The sequence below is a fragment of the Sturnira hondurensis genome, unplaced genomic scaffold (genome assembly GCF_014824575.4).
Source record: "Sturnira hondurensis isolate 20B ecotype Veracruz unplaced genomic scaffold, ASM1482457v3 Scaffold0020489, whole genome shotgun sequence".
Classification (NCBI taxonomy): domain Eukaryota; kingdom Metazoa; phylum Chordata; class Mammalia; order Chiroptera; family Phyllostomidae; genus Sturnira; species Sturnira hondurensis.
In genome coordinates, this window is record NW_028093120.1 from 52,506 (window position 1) to 77,161 (window position 24,656).

Consider the following 24,656-nt stretch of genomic DNA (forward strand, 5'->3'; position numbering starts at 1 on the left):
TGTTATTGCAAAGGGTAGGAGCTCCTTCTTTCTTTCTGCTGCATAGAATTACATTGTGTAAATTTACCATAGTTTTTTGGTCCATTCATTTACTGATGGGCACCTAGTTTGCTTCCAACTCTTGGCTATTACAAATTGTGCTGCTATGAACATTGGGGTGCATAGGTTCTTTGGGATTTGGTATTCCAGGGTTCTTAGGATATAATCCTAGCAGTAGAATCACTGGATCAAAAGGCAGGTTCATTTTTAGTTTTCTTAGAAAATTCCATACTGTTTTCCATAGTGGTTGTACCAGACATTTTCAAATAACATTCAAGTGAGTAATGCCTGATGTATGATGCCTGAACAACTTCATATCACTCTTCTCCATAGTCTCTCCCACCAAGAGAAAATACTCTTTGGAACACGTACAGAGTGTTAGGGAATCTAGACAAGCAACAGAAACATTACATGCACTCACTTTAACAACTCCTTCCCCGACATCCCATGACGTGTAGACTCCTGAAATAGGCTCATCAATAATTTATGTCATAAGTCCAAACTACAAAAAATCAGATTAACTTGTTGGTGACTGGCTACTATGCTTTTCTGGAAGAAAAATAAGGCCACTGTTCAATGTGGCAAACATTGATTGCAAGCCTACAAGCCAGGAACAGTGCTGGGGGTGGGGCCTCAAAAAGAAAAAGTGTCCTGTATGCTTTCCATGTGCTTATGGTTTAGTCAAGGATACAAATACATGAAAAACCATAGATGTTAACAGTGAGAAACAAAGCAAAGAAAAAGTTTTGTTCTGGGAAGTGTGTGAAGGCAGGGAGAATTAAGCGTTAGGGTCTCCTAAGCCAAGACCCCAACAACGAGGGCCCATCCCCTGTGATCAGAGCAGAGTCCCCTGCAACCAGTCCCCCATGATCTCCAAAATAAAAATATTTGCCAGTTTTAAAAGTGGAAATTATATCACATGGTTGTTTTTTATTTTTATTTTTCTGATGATTAACCAGCAAGGGTCAAGATCTTTTATGTTTTTATTTCTATTTGTGTTTCCTCCGAGAATTGCACGATGTTTTCTATTGAATTTTAATGTATTGTTTATACTATTGATTTGAAAGTTTGTCACTAGTCTTCCAGTCCCCTCTTGTTTATGGCACTCTGTGCTGTGGAGCAGTTCCAGCTTTGATGCACCGGTCCTCTCCTCCGAGGCAGATACCTTCTGTGGCAGACGGAAAACCCCACCCACACCCTGATGCCACGTAGAGGGTCCTTTATGTGTTCCTTTAAAAGCTTTAAGGTTTTGATTTTCACATTGAGGTCTTTTGTACATCTAAAAATTTTTTTTGTATATCTAAAATTTTTTTGTATACAGTATGAGACAGATGAACCTTATCTTTAGCTATATAGTGTTACTTATCAAATGACCCACCATTTCTCACCTATTATTATACCATCTCCATCACATGCCAAGGCCCCACCAAAATATGGGTTTATTTCTGGTTATTTTCTTCCATTGATTTATTTACTCCTGTACCACTGGTATTTTTTAAACAATTTTTCAAATATTATAGCCATCAAAATGACAAAAAATATGAAAATACCAAGTGTGGAAAATGTATAGAACACTGGAAATTCTCACACAGTGCTAGTTGGGATATAACTAACACAGTCACTTTGGAGAGCAATTTAATATTTTCATGTATGAGATTGTTTCTTTTTATAGCTGAGGAGTATGCTATGAATACACCGCCGTTTGTTCGAGGATTATTTACTTTTGAATTTTTGTCTCCAGTTACTTGCTATTATGAATAAAGCTGCTCTGAGAATTTGTGTAATATATTTTTCTTCGTGGACATAACTTCTTATTTCTGTGGGGAATCAGAAGTAGAATCACCCAGTTCATGTTAAGTAATTGTTTACCTTTATAAGAAACTTCCAAACTGTTTTCCAAGTTGATTATACTATTTTAAATTCCAAGCAGCAATTATGAGACTCCCAGTTTCTCTACATCTTTGACAATACTTTGTATTGGGACTCTTCTTAATTTTAGCCAGACTGCTGTAAAGCAATAACTCATGGTGCTTTTTGTTTGCATCTCTTTGATGATTGCTACTAAGCATATTTTCATGTGTTTTTATTGGACATTCATGTACTTTTTTGTGTAATATCTATTCAAATACTTTGCCAATATCTTACTAAGTTTATCTTCTTATTATTGAATTATAAGAATGAATGATATAATCAGGATTCAAGTCCATTATAAGATATATGTATTATAAATATTTTTATTTTCTTATGGTATCTTCCAAAAAGCAGTTTTTATTTTGACAAAGTCCAATTATCAAATTTTTCTTTTATGATCGTCCTATGAAAAAATTTTTGCTTACCACCAAGTTGTAGATATTTTCTCCTCTATTTTCTTCTGAAAGTTTTATAACATGAGCTTTATGTTTATGTCTATGATTCATTTTCAGGTAACTTTTGTATGTGTTCTAAGATAAGGTCCAGAGCTCATTTTTTTCCATACAGATATCCATGTGTCCAAGACCATGTATAGAAAACACTATTCTTCCTCCATTAATTACCCTGCAGAGTAATAACTGACCATTTGTCATTCTATTCTGTTCCACTGATCTATACTTTTTTTTAGAGAATTTTTCTCTAGCCAACATTTTTTTTAAAAGATTTTATTTATTTATCTTTAGAGAGGAAGGGAAGGAGAGAAGGAGAGAAATANTTTGTATGTGTTCTAAGATAAGGTCCAGAGCTCATTTTTTTCCATACAGATATCCATGTGTCCAAGACCATGTATAGAAAACACTATTCTTCCTCCATTAATTACCCTGCAGAGTAATAACTGACCATTTGTCATTCTATTCTGTTCCACTGATCTATACTTCTTTTTTTTAGAGAATTTTTCTCTAGCCAACATTTTTTAAAAGATTTTATTTATTTATCTTTAGAGAGGAAGGGAAGGAGAGAAGGAGAGAAATATCAATGCATGGTTGCCTCTCGTCAGTCCCCTGCTGGGAACTGGCCTGCAACCCAGGCATGTGTCCTGACTGGGAATCAAACCACGATTATGTGGTTTGCAGGCCCATGCTCAATCCACTGAGCTACACCAGCCAGGGCTGATCTATACTTCTGACCTTGTACCTCAGGTACACCATTTTGATTACTGTAGCTTTACAGCAAGACTTAAAGTTAGTGTAATCCTCTCTTCTAACTTTTATAATTATTTTTGCTGTTCTAAGTCCTTCACATTTCCAAATAAATTTTTGAGTCAGCTTATGAAATTTAATAAAAGGGCTAGAGGGTTTCTCTTGGTCCTGCACTGATTCTGTAGACCTATAAACCAACTTAAGGACAATCTGTGAACATGTTGTATCTCTCCATTCATTTAGGTCTTCTTTAGTTTCTCTCAGTGATCTTCAGAATGAAATGTGTCCTCCAAAAGCTAAGTAGAATGAATGAAAAAAGATACATATACTACATATACAAATACATCAATGAAAACTTTCACTAAGGAGAAATATTCCTAAAAGCTGCCATAAAGACACGTACAGCACATATAAAGGAGGTCAACTGCAATGGAACAAATATTAGATCAACTGCAGATATTGTATCATCAATATTGGAAACTAGACTACATATACTCTAGCAATACCTGCAAAGTGCTGGGGAAATGAAACCTGTAACTCTGCACCCAGCAGCATGGCTGTCCCAGAGGCTGATTGGAGAGAAGCCGCAGACACAAGCAGAGCATTTGGTCCCTCCAGGTAGATAAAAGGTACAACTCACAGCCACGTAGAGCACAGGCCAGCAGTGCACCCAGTCAGAGTGCAAACTCTCTGCCTTCACATCTACCTGAAGGTACACAACTGGTGCTGCATCACTGCTTCAAGTGATCATTCCATTTGCAAAGCTGTAGTTGGTGTGTTTTTGTACTGAACCCTCTTCCCCCCTTTCCTGCCAGCCCACCAGGAAGTGATATGACTCCACATACTCCAGAATGTTTACTGCGAGACGAGGTGAATACGAGGTCAGTCTCCCTAAGTCAGCCTCCCAGGCGCACCTGCCCTCCAGCAGATCCACATCTCAGGCCTCTTTGAAGCCAGTTCCTGCTCTAGTCAGTCACGACAGGGATAAATTCACTCCGGGACTACAAGGAATTAGAGTTTATCTCCAACAGTCTTTCTAGGGGGAGGGGAGACCCTGAGAAATTACTTGGAAATTGGAAAATGAAGCTAAAAAAAGAATTTAAGAAAAAAATGGATTGGGTCCATTATGGTGGGTTGGTCTATGAAAATCAGAATTATTCTACATACATAATGAAAACCCAGATGGCAGTAATACACGGAGTTCACAAAACAATTGTCCCAAACTAGGGTCCCAAAGGACCCCAAGATGATGATCTCAAAGTAAAGAATGGCTTTCAGTCAACAGAAAACAGCATTTACAATCAGAAAGTATCTCATAATTTAGTAAGGGAGTCACTTGTTTCCCTCAACAACCACAACAACAACAAGAATTAAAATTCAAGCAACAACAATAAAAACATGAGAACATCCCAGTGCGAAGATGGAGCAAACTAGAGCAGCACAACTCAGTACAACGGTGGCACACACCAGGAGAATCTCTTTGGTCTGTGCCCTTGGGCACCTCTGACCTGCACAGGGTTAGTGATGTGACCTCATGAGTGTTCAGTCTGCAGTGAGTAGAAAATACAAAACTGTAATACCGGTGGTGACATTGTTTGGAATCAATCTGCAGACAAAACATGAGAGACATAATTATAGGTATGGAACAGAATTCAAATGGTACATAACCTTGTAACAATGATGCAATGTAATTGACAAAAGAGGAGGGTGATGTTGATGAGTACATCCAGTTTACTGAACCACAAGTCCAGATTTGAGTGTCTGTATCAGATCTGGGGCCCAGCACAAGGTTGAGCATGTCTGCAGTGGTAACCCACAGGGTTCCTGTCTGCCTGGCTCACATGCATGGATGTGAAGGAGAGTGCAATGAACGAAAGTCACCATGGTTGACAACAGCCGGAAATAGTGGATGACTCATCCATGAGTAAGGTAATAACCAAAACAAGAAGTAAAATGAGAAATGATAAAAGAGCTTGCTTTTAGGCAGTTAAACTGGGGGGTGAGGCAGCGAAGATTAAGAGATCAGTTTTTCATTTACCTCAGTTAGTACCATTTTGAATTTCTTCAAGTATAAGGGTTATTTTAATAATTAAAAAAATAAACCCAATGTTGTTGCTTTTAACCAGCAGGATCAGGGTGATTTATACCAAGCCTAAATGCTGCCTTGAAGATTTGATGTTATGGCTTTACGACCCAAAATTCAGTGCAAAGCATGTGAAGTAGTATAGCTAGAACCATTTGCCTCAACATATCTAAATAGATTTTTGTCCCCTATTTGTACATCAGGGTATTTTAATAGTGGTATAATATGAAACACATTCTTATAAATATGCTGTGTTGCTCTTTCTTCATTTATTGCAACAAATTAGCTGACTTTTTAAAAATAGTATACATATTTTTAAAAGCACTATGAAAAACTGTTTAAGAAAGTATATGCTTGTCTCTTTATGAAAATCAAAATTGTAAGTAATTTAACCTCTCTATAGCCCAAATCTAAAATTAAGTTGAAATCTACCAATGGTGTGTAACAATGATCCTTGTAGAGGTAGATCCAGAGTTCCATTTGGCCTGATCCCTTCCAATCCCTTATACCTTCCTCTCCCAAACTACCGAATGCCAGACCCTCCACATTTCCAGAACTCTGGGGGGGCAGGAGTGTCATGAAGAGAGGGGTGGAGGAGAGGGGTGGAGTGGGTCCAGGTCAGGACCCTGCAGTGGTGCTGAGGGAGAACTAGGGGCCCTGCCAGGGGCCAGCTCTGGGTGGGGAAGGGACTCTGAGGGCAGCACAGGTAGGCTTTGAAGTGAGCAATGAAGAGCAATGTCAGTGGTCTGCTCCAAAGGTGGGGGACAGTGTGGGAGCTGTGGGAGAGCTGGCATGGAGTTCAGGGCGATCACTGCGGCTCCAAAGGACAGGGCAGGAGGGAATGCAAGGGGAGGTCTTTTTAAGAAAAAGGAAGGACAACACAGCCAAAGCCATGAGGTAAGAGCTAAATTACTATCAGCAGCAGGCACTGCTCAGGAAAAGGTGAGCGTCTAGGGCCTTCCTGGGACAGGACTTGCCTTTTACCTTGGCTTCAGCCAGTGATGTGGGAACCAAGCCCACCCAGAGACTCAGCCACATGGAATGGAGCTTGTGTTCAGAACTCAGAGCTGTGAAGAACCTGATCACTGAAGGGGAGAAGGGGCGGAACACAACACTAGAGGGCCACACCCGACCTCCACTGTGCTCCACTGACCATTTGTCGTACTGTCTGCTTCCTGGCAACCTCTGCTCTCAGCCGTAAAGCTGGTGTCCTTAAGGAGCCCCTTCTGCCTCCATCCCCCATCAGTCCCTAGACACAGGTCTGGGTCACAGCCCCTGGGTACTGAAGAAGCCTGGGGGTACAACGTGTTGTACCTGACCATCTGGGTCAGAACCATAGCGATTCCAGAAAAAGAAGCTGCCTCCACAGGCCCAGGTTTTCAGAACTCCCTTCTCGGCTGTGACAGCTGCCAAGCACCATAAATTCTAGGATTGTCATCCACCTTCCCCACTGCCAGGCTCTAATGCCAGGAGCCACAGACCATTGGCTGCCTTCTCTCTGCAGCACAAAAAAGAATGTGCCTGTTTCCTTCCACCATCAGCTTTGGGCAAGTCGGCATAATGGCCACGAGCTTTAGAAACAGATTGACTCAGGCTGAAATTCCAACCCATTTGGCCTTGTTTAATTTTCTTGTCTCAGCTTCCCCATTCCATTCGTCCAGGATTTTCCTAGCTTCTTACTATCCTGCTTCAGTGGGAATGAAATGAAATAATGTGCATAAGCTGCCTAAAGCAGAGTGTGGTATGTTGTACAGACTCTCTACCATCTTTGTTCTCTAGAGCCTGGACATTAGCTGGGATTGAATGCAAGTATCCTTCCCTCTGAAGGGGAATAGACTATGATACCCCAAAATCTGCCACTTTGGCATAGGATTCTGATTTCCAGTTCCTGGAGAAATAGCCAGTGCAAGAAAAATGCTGTGGTCCTCCTCTGCTCCCCGGAAAGCAGGAAATAAATCTGCCATGTGAAAGGTGCCCCCCCTCTGCTAGGGGGAAGAGAGGCATCCTTATCACCAGAGACAGGCAACCTACAGCCCTGACAGCTGTATAAGCAAACCTTGTTACTTCTTTACTAAATTACGACCCTAAACCCAAATTTCTTTGTCTTGTGGATTTTTCACAATTTATTTTTCCTTTGTCTACAAGATATAAAAAGCTACCTGCTTTGGTCACTTCTTTGAGTCTCATATTTTTAAAGAGGCTCCTATATATACAAAATGAAATTAGTTTTTCTCTGATTAATCTTGCCTATGTCAATGCAACTATTAAACTGGCCAGAGAACCTAGAAAACAAAAAGGGAAAAGTTTTCCTTCCCCTACACTTCATCTCCCAGTAGAAAAGGCTGGGACTGCAGGGTCTACTGCCTCTCACAGACCTTGGGCAGGCCCGCAGCCTTTTAATCCTACCGGGGTGTGGTTTTCAGGCAGATTCTCCCACCTTTCTGTTTATGTGATACACATGCTGAAAGCAAGTCGCAGTCTCTGGCTCCTGTCACACCTGCCTTGAGTAGTCATATTCCCTGACTCTGTGCGGGGGATACAGCTGGTTGCCCAGTGCCCACTAAATCAGCATTAAAGCTGGGTCTCAGTCCAGCCCCCGGAGAGCCCCAACCTTGCTTCATGCTTCCTCACCAACCCAGCAGAGTTTGTACATCAAAACCCCAATCCCAGCTGCTCCCTCTCTGACTTCATTCACCATGGGTGGGTATCTCCTATCTCTTTCAGCAGCTATAGAAACTCCCAAATGCCATAGCAAATAAATCTGCAGGGCCATTTCAGCCTCTTGCTGTGGCTGTCAATGTAAGAAATGTCCAAACCTGTAAGAATTTTTATGAATTTATATGAGCCAAACTGACAATTGCTGGGATTGAGAAAATGCTCCAGAGAATGGTGGTTCTGCAGCCTATTTTGTACATTACAATCAAAGGAAGAGGCATAGGGAGGGTTACATGAAATTCACTGGTTATAGATCAAGGAGGCAAGAGAAAGTAAGCAGGGTAATCTCTGGGAGTGGATTAAGAGTAAAATGTAGAGACAAAGAACTCATTCACATTGGTGGGTTTAGGATAAGTAACAAAGAACATTTACATCACGGAGAGATGGTATGAGGTGGGGACAAGATAACAATGAGGGGTTTGGTGGTCTTATGCCTTGGTGGGAGATCATGCCCTGAGGGGTCAGGAGAAAGGGATTACTCAAAAATCCTAGTTTAAGTTATTTCAGCTGCAAAAACACTATAGACAGGCTCCAGTTAAGGTAAAGACTGATCTTTGTCAAGGAAGATACCAGCCTAAGACATGACTGCCCACCATGACTCACTTTTACTTAAGAAGTTTTCATTTCAGACCATCCTATGAGGTTACTTTCAGCCACTGAGTTTGTGCAGCCACCACGCAGCCTCCGCTGAGCTTGTCAGGTTTAGTATTTGACCCCCTTTTCACCCACAGAGCTAAGTGTCCCAGATGCACAAGGGCCTCGGCCCCAGGTGTAGCAAAGGGCCGGGGAGCCTGCTTTTTCCTCTTTTCTTCTCTGCTTTTGTATTACTCTCTTCTTTAAGTTCTTAGGGCTGAAAAACATAATTTATATTAACAACATGGACAATTTAAACATCATGTAGTAGTTGAAAAGAGAAGTTTTAAATTTGAATAGAACTAGATTTGAATTTAGCACCACAATTTACCAGTTGTGTCACCTTGAGTTAGTTATTTTATCTTCTCATCTAATAAATGGAAATGATAGTATTCTACAGCACATGGTTTGCACCATTTGTTTGCAAGTAAAGAAACCTGACTCAAGCTGCTTAAACAAATATATATTTATATTTATATTTATATTTGTTTATATATTGATATTATAACATTATATATATGGTCTATCCAGAGAAAATCCAGCCATCGTTAATATAGTAAGAGTGGTTTGTGCAACACTGATATAACCTGGCAGCCAAGGAGAGTGGACTGGAATGCACATGGGTGAACAGTGATGACTTCTCTGTACTAGTCAGTGGAGACAGTAGACACCACTGATTGAACATGTGTACTGTGTGGCCATCGCATTGAAAATGACAGAGCAAGTAGAGCAATGAATCAGCATCAAATTTTGCATTAAGCTTGAACATTCCTCCATGGAAACTATTGAGATGATTCAAAAGGCCATAGCTATGGGCAACTGGTGATTGGCAGCTTCATCATGACAATGTGCCAGCTCATGCATCACACCTCGTGCAGAATTTTTTAGCAAAACATCAAATCACCCAGGTGACTCAGTATCCCTACAGCCCAGATTTGCCATCCTGTGACTTCTAGTTTTTTCCAAAACTAAAATCACCTTTGAAAGGGAAAAGATTTCAGACCTTGAGATTCAAGAAAATACAACTGGGCAGCTGATAGTGATTGGGAGAAATGTGTGAGGTCCCAAGATGCCTACTTTGTAGGGGACTGAGGTGTCATTGTCCTATGTAAAGTGTTTCTTGCCTCTTTCATCTTCAATAAATATCTCTATTTTTCTTATTACATGGTGGGTACCTAATGGACAGAGTGTATATATATATATATATATATATATATATACACACACTCACACACACATATATATACACACACACATATATATATATACACCATATTTTGCCATGTATAATGTGTACTTTTTGCCTAAATTTCTGAGAGAAAAATAATAATGTGTATTATACATGGGTAGTACTAATTCCATATCCATACAAATGTTTTTAATTCTTTTATTTATGTTTATGCATTAAAAGTGTAACTCTAGAAAACAGTGATGTCCATATGCAAAATAATACCCGGGAATACAATAATCTATTCTGTTTCTAAATATAAATAAATAAAAATTTGAATTAAAATTTAAAACAAAAGATTTTTTCCTGGAAATTTGGGCCACAAATCTGGATGTGCACTCACGCAGCAAAATACAGTATGTAGATGTGGGTGTATATATGTGTGTGTGTATACACATATATGGAACTAGAGAGAGAGACAGACAGACAGACAGACAGAGAGTTTTTCTCAGTAAGAGCTCTGGAAGTAGAGACTAATTGTGTTGGTTCGGTACCTCATTAGTAACTCCCTGGGTCTTTCCTTCCTCTTACTATCTCATGCTTACAAAATGACTACTGTAGTTCCAGATAACAAATTTATTTTCAAGGTAGCCACATCTTTCCTTTTTAACAGGAAAATAGAAGCCTTCCCAGTAGTCCTTGTACTGCACTTCCCTTTAGATCCCATTATCCAGAACTAAAATATATGGCAACTCTTACAGCAAGGGAGCTGGGAAATCCAGTCTCATGAGACTGAACCTTTAACCTATGGGATCTGATGCTATCTCTGGGTAGATAATATCAGAATTGAGTTAAATTATAGGAGAACCAGTTGGTTTCCCTGAGCAATTGGTGGTGGTGTGGGGACTCCCCCTCCCCCACAACACACACACATACATACACACAGGAATTAAGTCTCAGAACCATTTCACCAGTAAAAGGTAGATCTGACTAATGAGTAGGTAACCAATGGGGTTGGTTTGACACATGGTTGTAGTAAGTATTAAATTTAATAACATTTGTAAAGTGCTTAGCCCAGTGCCAGACTTTTAAGCATCATTTAATAAACTATAGCCATTATCAATGAAACATATATTGCCAAAGTTCATTGTCCATGACCTATATCAGGGGTGTCAAACTCATTTTCACCAGGGGGCACATCAGCCTCGCAGTTGCCTTCAAAGGGCCGAATGTAATTTTAGGACTGTATAAATGTAACAACTATTCCTTAACAGTTAAGCAAGAGCTCAGCGCTGCCACCGTGTGAAAACAAGGTGGAGGGCCTTGTGTTTGCTACTTCTGTCCTATATGTAATTAAGTATAGTATTTCCACACTTATAAAATTGAGAGCTGAACCCAGATGTACTGATTTTCCAGTCCCCCATCCCCATCAGCTTAGGACTTGCTCTCTTTCATTCTTTCCTGGCACAAATATTTATTAAGTATCAAATGTGTCACATACAAGGCCAGGTATGAGTGATAAGCTTTTCCCCTGACTTCATGAGGTTCCCAGGCCTCAGAAATTTAATTCCTATGTCTTTTATGCCCACGACCCCCCTGCTGGAACCCCAGGCCCAAGCTCCTACAGACCCATAGATCTGCTTCTTGTTCTCACAGAATTTGAAACCTGAAGGATGGTTTTAACTTAGTCAGGGACAGCACAGTGAACTGTGGTCAAGCCCACAACTTCACTTCAGGTTTTGAGATCACCTGAATGTAAATATAAATGAAGCTGACATGCCAACAGCTAGTAGGGAACTCTTTTCTTTTTTGAACATTTATTTATTTTTACAGAGAGTGGAAGAGAAGGAGAAAGAGAGAGAGAGAAACATCGGTTGGTTGCCTCTTGTATACACCCTGAGTGAGGACCAAATCCACAACTCAGGCATGCACCCTGACAGAGAATTGAACTGGTGACCTTTTGCTTTGCAGGATGATGCCCAACCAACTGAGCCACATGGGCCAGGGCACTATTAGGGAACTCTCCACAAAGCTCACACCTCTTCAGCTACCACACCAAGAGCTCCCCCAGATTGTCACCTCATCATCACTGGCATCAAACGTTTGCTGAGGATAGGCTATGTGCAAGCTGAATAACCTGTGTTGAAGCCCAGGAACACTTCACATCTATGGGCCTCTTTCAAAACATACCTTCATTTTCAGCAGCAGTGAGGTCTCAAGGAGTCCTCATTATCTTTAATTTATTAACGAAGGTGCCAGGACCCTTAAGGAAGCTGCTCACAGTACCAGACCCTGTGCTGGGTAATTTACACACATTTTCTCATTTAATCTTCATGAATTGCTAGGGAGGTAATATTATTTCTAGTTTACAGATGAGAAACCTGAGGCCCAGAAAGGCTCATTTACCTAATATCACACAGCTGGAAGCCGAGCCTCCAGTTTCTAGTCCCAAAGACTGTCTCCTGGGCCATGTGACCCCTCACTACACACATTCTTTGGGATGAGGTACTTGTGATGAACCCTTTTGTGCAGTCTGAGTAAAAGATTTTTTTATCACTTATGCCATCATTGTGATTTCAATTGCCTATACTTCCTGTGATTACATTCATAGAAATTACAAAATTACATGCCTTACTTCTGCTATAATTATATTTTCTACCCATTCTGTTCTCCCTGCTGGCTGGCATCTCACCACTGTCAGCACCACTTTGTGCTCCTTTTGGCCACAGGAGAGGAAGCTGTTGGACGTGGTGCTTAAATAAGCCTGACAACAGAATTGTGGAGAACCATTGAAGTGGTGTTAGCCTTAGTCCCAAGTGCTGGCTGCCTCATCTCAATTTTCTTCACAAGGAGAAAGCCTGTAAGTACCAAGGACACAATCCGGGAAGCGTATTGTGGAAAGAGAGATAAAGAAAAGGATGGAAATCGTCAACAAGCTGAACAATATGCAGAAGTCAAAGTTCCAGGTCGGGTAAATGCCAGGAAGAAGTGAAAGAAAACACACCCTGAAATGGGGATGGGCAGACCTCTGTCTCCTTGCCCTGTTTCTGGTTGAGGGAGGAGGAAACCAACTCACTGAGTATTTACTAAAGTTCTGAGCCTTTAACAAGCATTAATTTATATAATCCTTAAATAATTCTTGAAGGCTAATATAACCAAATGTAAGAAAAACTGAGGCTCATAGAGGCCTAGCCATTTGCCCAATACTGCGGGTGCTGACAGTGGGATTCAGGTTAGGTGTTTCTGACCCCCAGCCGGCACTCTGAACGGCTACAATCTGGCATGTCCTTTGTATGGTTGATGGTTTGGATCTAATAGTAGAACTTTATGTAGAGCTTTATACTGACCCCTCTTACATTTAATTTTGTTGAGTTCAATGTATCAATGTCATTTTTATGGGGCTTGTCAGCCATGTGGGTAGCTCTACACCTGCAAATTTTATGTCATGGTAAGTACCATTAAACTAATGCGCTGGTGAAGCACTTGACAGTTAACGATACCTTGATATAAAGTTGTTGACACCTTCTTCTCTTTTACTCCTTGTGCTAGGTTGTCTCTTCCTCCTTCATGATTGAAAGGAATAAGAAAAGGTAGAGCAATAGATTGTCACAATTACTACAATCCAAAGTCACTGCACTCTGTGCTCAGCTGAATTGTTGCTGCCTATTTGTAATTCAGTCAGACCAGACTTTGGACCAAAGTCCAGACTTGCTTGTAAGACTTGCTTGTCCAGACTTGCTTGCTTGCTTGTCAGACTTTGGTCTGACTGAATTACAAGCATGGCCTCCTCTTACCTCCACTGCTTTAGGAAAACTGACAGGAAGCCCTTGAACCGAGGTCAGTCCTGAAAGATTTCTGAAGTCATACCTTGTACACTTTCTCATCCCATTGGATTTTATGTCCTTGTACTTAATGCCATGTCAAAAAGGCGGGGCTTATAAGAATCAAAGCACAACAATTAACCAGTAGGTATGCCTCATAAGGAAATTCTCTCCATTGTGAAATTTGAGTACAAGGGCTTCTTGCAATAAATCAGTCTTGTTGCTCCTGAGCATCCCAGGCTTCCTGGACTCTCCTCCAGTCTTTCTGGAAAGTAAAGCCACATGGCACCATCTTTGTTTCTTGCCAGGACCTGCTGATAACATCTGCTTTCTCGAGGACCGACAGGTGGGTTCCTGCTATTCCTTCCTGGAAAAGGGAAGCAAAGGGGCCAACCTATGGATCACAAAGGACTTTGGGCAGAATCACAAGGCTCAGAAAGCACAGTCATAAATGAGAATCCTCTTTTTGGTGTGTGTGGAAGGAAGATAGGATGGTGGACAGTGACCAAGAGTATTACTAATTTGAGAGAGACTAGATAGAGCACACCAGACCTGTGTGTTTGGATGAAGTATGGTAAACTAAGTGTCAAAGACTGTGGGAAGGGGCATGGCTGTTTGGTTCATTTCATTCCCAGCGATTTACCTTTTTTAAAAAAATTTCTCACCCAAGGACATGTTTATTGATTTAAGAGAGAGGGAGAAAAACATCAATCAGTTACTTCCCATACATAGTCCAACAGGGAACCAAATCCACAACCTAGGTATGTGTCCTGACTGGGAATATAAACCACAACCTTTTGGTGTACGGACGACACTCCAACCAGCGGAGCCATGCAGTCAAGGCATGATTCACTTGTTTATTCACTGCTCATCAGTTCATTCATTCTTCATTTCTCCACCAATTCATTTATTCACTCATCCTGTAATCATGATTGTGTACCTATCTTATCTTTAGACAGAGAGCAGGAGAAGACCCAGGAATGAAATACAATCCCCCTAGGACGTCCGCCAAGATGGAGGCATAGGTGGAAACACTGTGCCTTCTCCCACAACCAAGTGTGAATACAACAAAGTTTTGGAGAACAAAGACACAGCCAAAGAACAGAAAATTGAATTATACAGAAGTCCGACAACAACGAACCATTCAACCCGGACAGTAAGAGGGGCGGAGCCAGCAGTGGAGCAGGGTCGGCAGGAAAGATCCCCTGACCTAGGCACACAGGCAGCCTGGACACAGTCAGGGTGTGGGGCAGACTGACCTTGGTTGCACATTCACGCACAGTAAGACGGACTACGCAGGCCCCAGGGGGCGAACCCAGTGGAGGGCTAACGGTGGTGGCGCACTCGTGTGCAGTGGGACAAAATGCACGGACCCTGGTGATGGTGGCAGCTACGGCACCGACCACCTGTGGGGGCCGTGGCAGGAGGCGGCAGACAAGACGCCATTGTTCCTCCTTGACCCCGCCCCCACATACAGCCTCACAACCCAGAGATTGAGTTGCCCCGCCCTGGTGAACACCCAGGGCTCCGCTCCTCATACATAACCAGCACGAACAGTGCAAAACATGGTTCAAGAAGAACTCAAAGCCCCAGAGCCCATAACTCTCAGCAACCGAGAGATTGCCAGTCTCTCAGAAGCACAGTTCAAGACACTGTTTATCAGGATGCTCACAGAACTGGTTGATTATAGTCACAAATTAGAGGAATATATGAAGGCTAAACTAATTGAAATGAAGGGAGATGTCCAGGAAACCAATAGTGATGGAAAGGAAACTGGGACTCAAATCAATGGAATGGACCAGAAGGAAGAACAAAACATCCAACCAGAAAGGAATGAAGAAATGAGAATTCAAAAAAATGAGGAGAGGCTTAGGAACCTCCAGGACATCTTTAAACGTTTCAACATCCGGATTATAGGGGTACAAAGGGGGAAAGAAACAGCCACAAGTGGAAAACTTATTTGAACAAATAATAAAGGAGAACTTCCCCAGTCTGGCAAAGGAAATAGATTTCCAGGAAATCCAGGAAGCTCAGAGAGTCCCAAAGAAGTTGGACCCAAGAAGGAACACACCAAGGCACATCATAATTACATTAGCCAAGATTCAAATGGAGAGAATCCTAGAAGCAGCAAGAGATAAGGGGACAGTCACTTACAAAGGAGTACCCATCAGACTGTCAGCTGATTTCTCAAAAGAGACCTTACAGACAAGAAGGGGCTGGAAAGAAGTATTCCAAGTCATGAAATCCAAAGACCTACAGCCAAGATTGCTCTATCCAGCAAAGCTTTCCTTTAGAATGAAAGGACAGATAAAGTGCTTCTCAGATAAGGTCAAGTTCAAGGAGTTCATCATCACCAAGCCCTTGTCATATGAAATGCTAAAGGGACTTATATAAGAAAAAGAAGATAAAAAATGTGAACGGTGAAAGGACAGCAAACTCACAGTTATAAACAACCACATCTAAAACAAAAGCACACCAAGAGGACAGCTAGATCAGGAGTGGAAACATAGAAATGAAGAACACATGGAGGGTTAGCAACAGGGGAGTGGGAGGAGGAAAAGGGGGGAGAAGGTACAGAAAATAGCATAGACAGTAGGTAGAAAATAGATAGGGGGAGGGCAAGAATAGTAGGGGAAATACAGAATCTAAAGAACTTGAGACACGTGGTTATAAACTAAGGGGGGGAGAATGGTGGGGGAGGGAATGTGCGGGTAGAGGGGAATGAAGGGGGGGAATAGAACAACTGTAATGGTATAATCAATAAAATATATTTTAAAAAAAGAAATACAATTCCCCTGCTTCATGCTAAGAGCTGAAGGAACCCATGAAGGGTTTATCTTCTAGGTGCCCCCCTGTTTTTTCTCTCCTCTGCACACATCCTGGCAAAGATTTGATTTCTTATATATACAAATTAAAATTGTATATATTTAAGATGTACAACATGCTGTTTTGATAAGCGTACATTGTGAAACAATTACCACAGTCAAACTAATTAACAGATCCATCACCTCCCATAGTCACTTGTGTGTGTGTGGTGCGTATACTTATGATTTACTCTCTTAGCAAATTTCAAATAGGAAAGGCATTATTAACTATAGTAAGTCCTCATTTAACACTGACAATAGGTTTTTGGAAACTGACTTTAAGCAGAGTGACATATAATGAACCCAGTTTACCCTAGGCTAATTGGTATAAATGAGAGTTGAGTTCTGACAGCACATTTCTGATCACAAAAACTTCTAAATAAAGACCCCATACACTTCAAGCGTTAAACATTGAAATAAATGTGAGCTAGATATACATTTAAGATAGATTAATAAAAACAAATAAAATCATTATTTTTTAACCTGCTTATTCCAGGGCCATGGTGGCTGGAGCCCATCCCAGCAGCTCAGGGTACAAGGTGGCAGCCCACCTTGGACAGGACCCCCCTCCCATTACAGGGAGCAGAGGTGAAAAGCCTACCAAGCCTGGTGATAGCTGGTTGTCCAATACAGAATTTTAGTTCAAATTTAAGCCTTCCTATAAATTCTCTAATTTTACTGTGGATTTAAAGTGTACTCTAAAGGGGGACAGCCCTTTAGACACAGGTTATAAGCTTCACTAGAGAGTGAATACATAAATACACCATAGTTGGCCTAAAAGCAGCTACCAATGAAGAAAGAGCTAAAACTCAACAATCTGTCTTAATCCCTATGACCATTGCCAACTCCTAGTACTAAAATTGGACCACTCTATAACTATATAAAGGAGATACTGTTAATATGAGTGACAAGAATCTAATTCTCCCAGAACAATTGTATATCAGAATGAATAGTCACTGATAGTTAACAATATAAAGCAAACCAATCAATAATCCCTATATTTAACCAGTTAACCCAACACAGGAGTGCTCCAGGGAAAGATTAAAAGGAGTAAAAGGAACTGGGCAAACACAAACCTCACCTGTTTACCAAAAACATCACCTCTAGGCAGTATTAGAGGCACTGCCTGCCCAGTGACATACCTTTAATGGCTGCGGTATCCTGACTGTGCAAAGATAGCATAATCATTTGTTCTCTAAATAAGGACTTGTATGAATGGGCACATGAGGGTTTTACTGTCTCTTACTCCCAATCAGTGAAATTGACCTCCCCATGAAGGGGCAGGGATACCATAATAAGACAAGAAGACCCTATGGAGCTTTAATTAATTAGCCTAAGAGCAAAACACTAAATACCAAAAGGAATAAAATAACCTCAAATTAAGCTAACAATTTAGGTTGGCGTGACCTCAGAGTATAAGAACCCCTCTGAGCAATTTTAAGCTTAGACCTACTAGTCCAAGCTACATCACTCATTGATCCAGCTTTTTGATGATCAACGGAATAAGTTACCCTAGTGATAGCAGTGCAATCCTATTTAAGAGTCCCTATCGACAATAGGGTTTACGACCTTGATATTGGATCAGGACATCCTAATGGTGCAGCAGCTATTAATGGTTAGTTTGTTCAACGATTAAAGTCCTATGTGATCTGAGTTCAGACTGGAACAATCCAGGTCAGTTTCGATCTATTTTATGCCTTTCCCAGTACGAAAGGACAAGAGAGACAGGGCCCCCTTAAACTAAGCACCCTCTAACTGAACAGATGATCTAATCTCAATCTGTTATGTAATAAACAATATTGCCCTAGAGCAGGGCCCAGTTAAAGTGGCAAAGACTGGTAATTGCGTAAAACTTAAACCTTTATTCCCAGAGGTTCAAGTCCTCTCTTTAACATAATGTATTTAGTAAATCTCTCCACAGTTGTTCCTGTACTATTAGCCATAGCATTTCTAACCCTAGTTGAATGAAAAATTCTAGGGTACATGCAATTACACAAGGGACCTAATGTCATAGGCCCCCATGGCCTCCTCCAACCAATTGCAGATGCTGTAAAACTATTCACCAAAGAACCCCTACAACCACTAACATCATCCATTACCATCTTCATTATCATCCCAATTCAAGCCTTAACACTAGCTCTAACAATATGAATCCTTTTACTCATGCCACATCCCCTAATCAACATAAACCTCAGCGTACTGTTTATACTTGCCATATCAAGTCTAGCAGTTTACACCATCCTCTGATCTGACTGAGCCTCTAACTCCAAATACACCTTAATTGGGGCCCTTCGAGCCATTGCTCAGACAATCTCCTAAGAAGTAACTCTGGCAATTATTCTATGTCTGTTCTACTAGTAAATGGCTCATACTCACTATCAACCCTAATCGTGACCCAAGAATATATCTAACTTATCTTCCCCTCATGGCCCCTCACAATAATATGATTTATCCCAACCCTAGCAGAAACCAATTGAGCCCCCTTCGACCTAACAGAAGGCAAGTCTGAGCTAGTCTCTGGCTTCAACATTGAGTATGCAGGAGGCCCCTTCACTCTCTTCTTTCTAGCAGAATATGCCAACATTATCATAATAAATGCCCTAATAACAATTCTCTTCCTAGGAGCCTACAATAATCCAACCTCCCCCAAACTATATACAACTAATTTTGCAATCAAAACACTTCTACTCATGATATCATTCCTATAAATCCACGCGTCCTACCCCCGCTGATACTACCAACTAATACATGTATTATGAAAAAGATTTCTAGCCCTAACACTAGCCCTCTGCATGCGATATGTCACTATACCAATCGTGATAGCCAGTATCCCACCACAAACATAAGAAATACATCTGATAAAAGAGTTACTTTGATAGAGTAAATTATAGGGGCTAAAATCCCCTTATTTCTAGGATTCTAGGAATTGAACCCAGTCCTAAGAATTCAAAAGTCTTCATACTACCACACTACACCAAATCCTAGTAAGGTCAGCTAAATAAGCTATCAGGCCCATACCCAGAAAATGTTGGTTTATATCCTTCCCATACTAATAAACTCAATTATTTTCTCTATGCTTATACCAACTATTATCCTGGGAACTGCTATTGTAATCACAAGCTCTCACTGATTAATAGTATGAATCGGCTTCAGAATAAATATATTAGCTATCATATCAATACTAATAAAAACTCATCATCCCCACTCCGCAGAAGCAGCAACTAAATATTTCCTCACCTAAGCAACTGCATCTAATACTAGCTGTGGTCATTAACTTATTATACTCCAGCCAATGGACCATCACAAACATAATTAACCCTATAGCACCAACCATCCTAACCCTAGCCCTAACTATAAAACTTGGATTCTCTCCCTTCCACTTCTGAGTCCCAGAAGTCACACAAGGTATTCCCCTGTCATCAGGCCTAGTCCTTCTAACCCGACAAAAACTAGCCCCCCTATTCATCCCATATATAATTTCCCCAAATATTAACCCAGACCTACTCCTCACTATATCTATCCTTTCTGTAACAATCAGAGATTGAGGAGGGCTTAACCAAACCCAACTACATAAGATCATAGCTTACTCATCCATTGCTCATATAGGATGAATAACTACTATCCTAATCTACAACCCAACCATAACTCTTCTTAACCTCATAATCTATATCATAATAACTCTAACTATATTTATACTTCTCATTACCACCACAACAACTACAACTCTCTCCCTGGCTCACACCTGGAACAAAGCCCCCCTAATCACTACTATTACCCTAGTAACCCTATTATCACTAGGAGGACTTCCACTCCTAACAGGTTTTATACCAAAATGAATAATTATTCAAGAACTAACAAAAAATGACAACATTATTCTACCCACCCTCATAGCTATTACAGCTCTACTCAACCTATATTTCTATATATCCTAACATATGCAACACCACTCACAATATTCCCAACAGCAAACAACACCAAAATCAAAGGAAATTTCCACAACACAAAACAAATAACACTTCTCTCACCCTTAACTGTCATCTCAACAATAATTCTCCCGCTAAACCCCCTCCTAACAATCTTACACTAGGAGCTTAGGTTAACCTAGACCAAGGGCATTCAAAGTCCTAAGTAAATAACAACTATTTAGCTCCTGGTCTCTAAGGATTGCAAGACTCTATCCTACATCTGCTGAATGCAAATCAACTACTTTTCCTAAGCTAAGCCCTCTCTAGATTGATGGGCTTCAAACCCATGAAATTTTAGTTAACAGCTAAACACCCTAAACAATTGGCTTCAATCTACTTCTCCTGCCATAAGAGGGGAAAACAAGGCAGGAGAAGCCCTGGCAGGATTGAAGCTGCTTCTTTGAATTTGAAATTTATTATGTTATACACCACAGGGCCTGATAATAACAGGATTCCACCTCTGTACTTAGATTTACAGTCTAATGCCTACTCGGCCATATTACCTATGTTCATCTCCTGTTGACTTTTCTCAACAAATCATAAAGACATCGGTACGCTGTACCTACGATTTGGTGCTTGAGCAGGTATAGTGGGCACTGCATTGAGCCTCCTTATCTGCACTGAACTAGGCCAGCCTGGAGCCCTGCTAGATGATGACAAAATTTACAACATAATCATAACAGCTCATGCTTTTGTAATAATTTTCTTTATAGTAATGTCTATCATAATTGGTGGCTTCGATAACTGATTGGTGCCCTTAATAATTGGTGCCCCTGACATAGCATTCCCTCAAATAAACAATATAAGCTTCTGGCTTCTTCCCCCTTCCTTTCTACTTCCGCTCGCCTCCTCCACAGTCAAAGCTGGAGTAGGTACTGGTTGAACAGTATACCCACCACTAGCAGGAAATCTCGCACATGCTGGCACCTCCAGTGATCTAGCTATTTTCTCTCTCCACCTAGCAGAGGTCTCATCCATCCTTGGGGCTGTTAATTTCATCACTATGATTATTAATATAAAACCCCCAGCCCTTTCTCAATATCAAACACCTCTATTTGTCCGATCCGTTCTCATTACAGCTGTCCTACTACTCTTATCCCTCCCTGCCCTAGCAGCAGGTATTACCATACTACTAACAGACTGAAGCCTCAATACTACATTCTTTGACCCCACTGGAGGAGGAGACCCCATCCTGTACCAGCACTTATTCTGATTCTTCAGCCACCTTGAGGTATATATCCTCATTCTTCCTGGCTTCAGAATTATCTCCCACATGGTAATGTATTATTTGGGTAAAAAAGAGCCCTTTGGATATATAGGCATGGTCCGAGCTATAATATCTATCGGGTTCCTGGGCTTAATTGTACGAGCTCATCATATGTTTACAGTTGGCATGGATGTTGACACACAGGCATGCTTTACATTTGCTACTATAATTATTGCTATTCCTACTGGAGTAAAGGTATTCAGCTGACTGGCCACTCTGTGCAGAGGAAATATTAAATGATCACCAGCCATACTCTGAGCCCTCGGTTTCATTTTCTTATTTACAGTAGGAGTACTGATGGGCATTGCCCTAGCTAACTCATCACTAGATATCATCTTACATGACACCTATTATGTAGTAGCCCATTTTCACTATGTCCTATCCATGGGGGCTGTCTTTGCCATTATAGGAGGATTTGTACACTGATTCCCCTTATTTACAGGCTACACCCTGAACACAACCTGAGCAAAAATCCACTTTCTAGTTATGTTTGTAGGTGTTAACATGACCTTCTTCCCGCAACTCTTCCTAGGATTATCTGGAATGCCCCACGTTACTCCAACTACCCAGATGCTCACAACACTTGAAATACCATCTCTTCTATAGGCTCCTTCATCTCACTCATGGCAGTTATACTAATAGTCTTTATGGTCTGAGAAGCCTTCGCAGCCAAGTGAGAAGTCCCAGTAGCAGAACTAACTACTACTAATTTGGAATAACTACATGGATGCCCCCCTCCTTATCATACATTTGAGGAACCTACATACATCAACCCAAAATAAGAAAGGAAGGAATAAAACCCCCTAAAAATGGTTTCAAGCCAATATCATAACCATTATGTCTTTCTCTACAGGGAGATATTAGTAAAATTTATATAACTTTGTCAAGGTTAAATTACAGGTGAAACCCCCGTATATCTTTATGGCATACCCATTCCAGCTAGGACTTCAAGATGCAACCTCACCCATTGTAGAAGAACTACTACACTTCCATGATCACACCCTAATAATCATGTTTATAATTAGTTCCTTAGTTTTATATATCATTTCCTCTATGCTGACAACCCACCTAACTCACACAAAGTACAATGGATGCTCAGGAAGTAGAAACAATCTGAACAATCCTCCCAGCTATTATTCTAATCACAATCTCCCTCCCATCCCTGAGCATCCTATATATGATAGATGAGATTAATAACCCCTCTATAACAGTCAAAACAATGGGCCATCAATGATATTGAAGCTATGAAGACACAGACTACACAGACCTCTGCTTCGATTCCTACATAATCCCCACATCAGATCTAAAAGCAGGGGATCTCCGTCTCCTAGAGGTAGATAATTGAGTAGTTCTTCCCATAGAAACAACTATCCGCATGCTCATTTCTTCTGAGGATGTCCTCCACTCATGAGCCATCCCATCCTTAGGCTTAAAAACAGATGCTATCCCTGGCCTACTTAACCAAACGACCCTTCTATCAACCCGTCCTGGCCTGTACTATGGCCAGTGCTCTGAAATCTGTGGCTCAAACCATAACTAATAGCTTGGTTTGATAGCTATCAAACCAAGATGATACCAAGGTGATAGATATCAAACCAAGCTACCATAGATGATAGCTTCATGCCTATCATCCTTGAAATAGTCCCCCTAAAATACTTTGAAAAATGATCAACATCTATGCTATAACATCATTAAGAAGCTAGTTAGTGTTAACCTTTTAAGTTAAAGACTGGGAAGACAGACCTCCTCTTAATTATATGCCCCAGTTAGCCACATCAACATGATTTATTACAAATACTTCTACAATTCTCACTTTATTTATTATTATACAACTAAAAATCTCTAGTTACCACTACTACTCTAACTCAGAACCAAAAGCAACTAAAGCTACCAAATCCCTAATCCCCTGAGAGACCAAATGAACAAAAATGTATTCACCTCTTTCATTACCCCTATGATAATAGGCCTTCCTATTGTCATTTTAATTATTATAGTCCCTACTATCATATTTCCATCAACTAGCTGACTGGTTAACAACTGACAAATGGCAATTCAACAATGACTAGTCTACTTAACATCCAAGCAAATGCTCTCTATCAACAATCATAAGGGCCAAACATGAGCTCTAATATTAATATCCCTGATTCTATTTATTGGCTCAACAAACCTGTTAGGTCTAATATCCCACTCCTTTACTCCAACAACACAACTATCAATGAATCTTGGCATAGCCATCCCCCTATGGGCCTGAACTGTAATCCTCAGCTTTTAGCACAAAACCAAAGCCTCCCTTGCACACTTCCTTCCACAAGATACTCCACTAACCCTAATTCCCATGTTAATTATTATCGAGACAATTAGCCTATTTATCCAGCCTATAGCACTGGCCGTACGACTGACCACTAACATTACTGCCGGCCACCTACTCATTCACCTAATTGAGAGTGCAACTCTAGCCCTAATAAGTATTAGTACAGCTACTGCTCTCATCACATTCGTAATCCTAGTATTACTAACAATTCTAGAGTTCACTGTAGCTCTGATCCAGGCCTATGTTTTTACTCTACTAGTCAGCCTACACCTACATGATAATGTTTAATGACCCACCAAGCACATGCATCTCACATAGTCAACCCAAGCCCCTGACCACTCACAGGGACTCCACCTTCCTATTAACCTCTCCACCTTCCTATTAACCTCTCGACTAGTAATATGATTTCACTTCAACTCTACAACCCTACTAACCCTGGGCCTGCTAGCCAACACCTTAACAATATATCAATGGTGACGTGACATCATTCAAGAAGGTACCTTCCAAGGTCACCACACACCAGTCGTCCAAAAGGGTCTTCACTATGGAATAATCCTCTTTATTATCTCAGAAGTGTTTTTTCTTCTCTGGATTCTTCTGAGCCTTCTACCACTCAAGCCTAGCTCCAACTCCAGCAGGCATTACCCTTCTAAACCCACTAGACGTCCCCCTTCTAAATA

At 40.9% G+C, this 24,656-nt stretch overlaps 2 long non-coding RNA genes across 2 annotated transcripts; one reads left to right on the top strand and one right to left on the bottom strand.

Annotated features, from left to right (window-relative positions):
- Positions 1-549: 549 nt before the first annotated feature.
- On the bottom strand, positions 550-23,938 carry LOC118975666 (uncharacterized). Its single transcript, XR_005064108.1, has 3 exons — positions 23,708-23,938; positions 17,243-17,254; positions 550-560 (listed from the first exon to the last, which is right to left on the bottom strand). It is a non-coding gene; the product is annotated as an uncharacterized LOC118975666 (long non-coding RNA).
- LOC118975665 (uncharacterized) lies at positions 4,776-24,014 on the top strand. Its single transcript, XR_005064107.1, has 3 exons — positions 4,776-4,787; positions 15,797-15,804; positions 23,938-24,014. It is a non-coding gene; the product is annotated as an uncharacterized LOC118975665 (long non-coding RNA).
- The last annotated feature ends 642 nt before the right edge of the window (positions 24,015-24,656 follow it).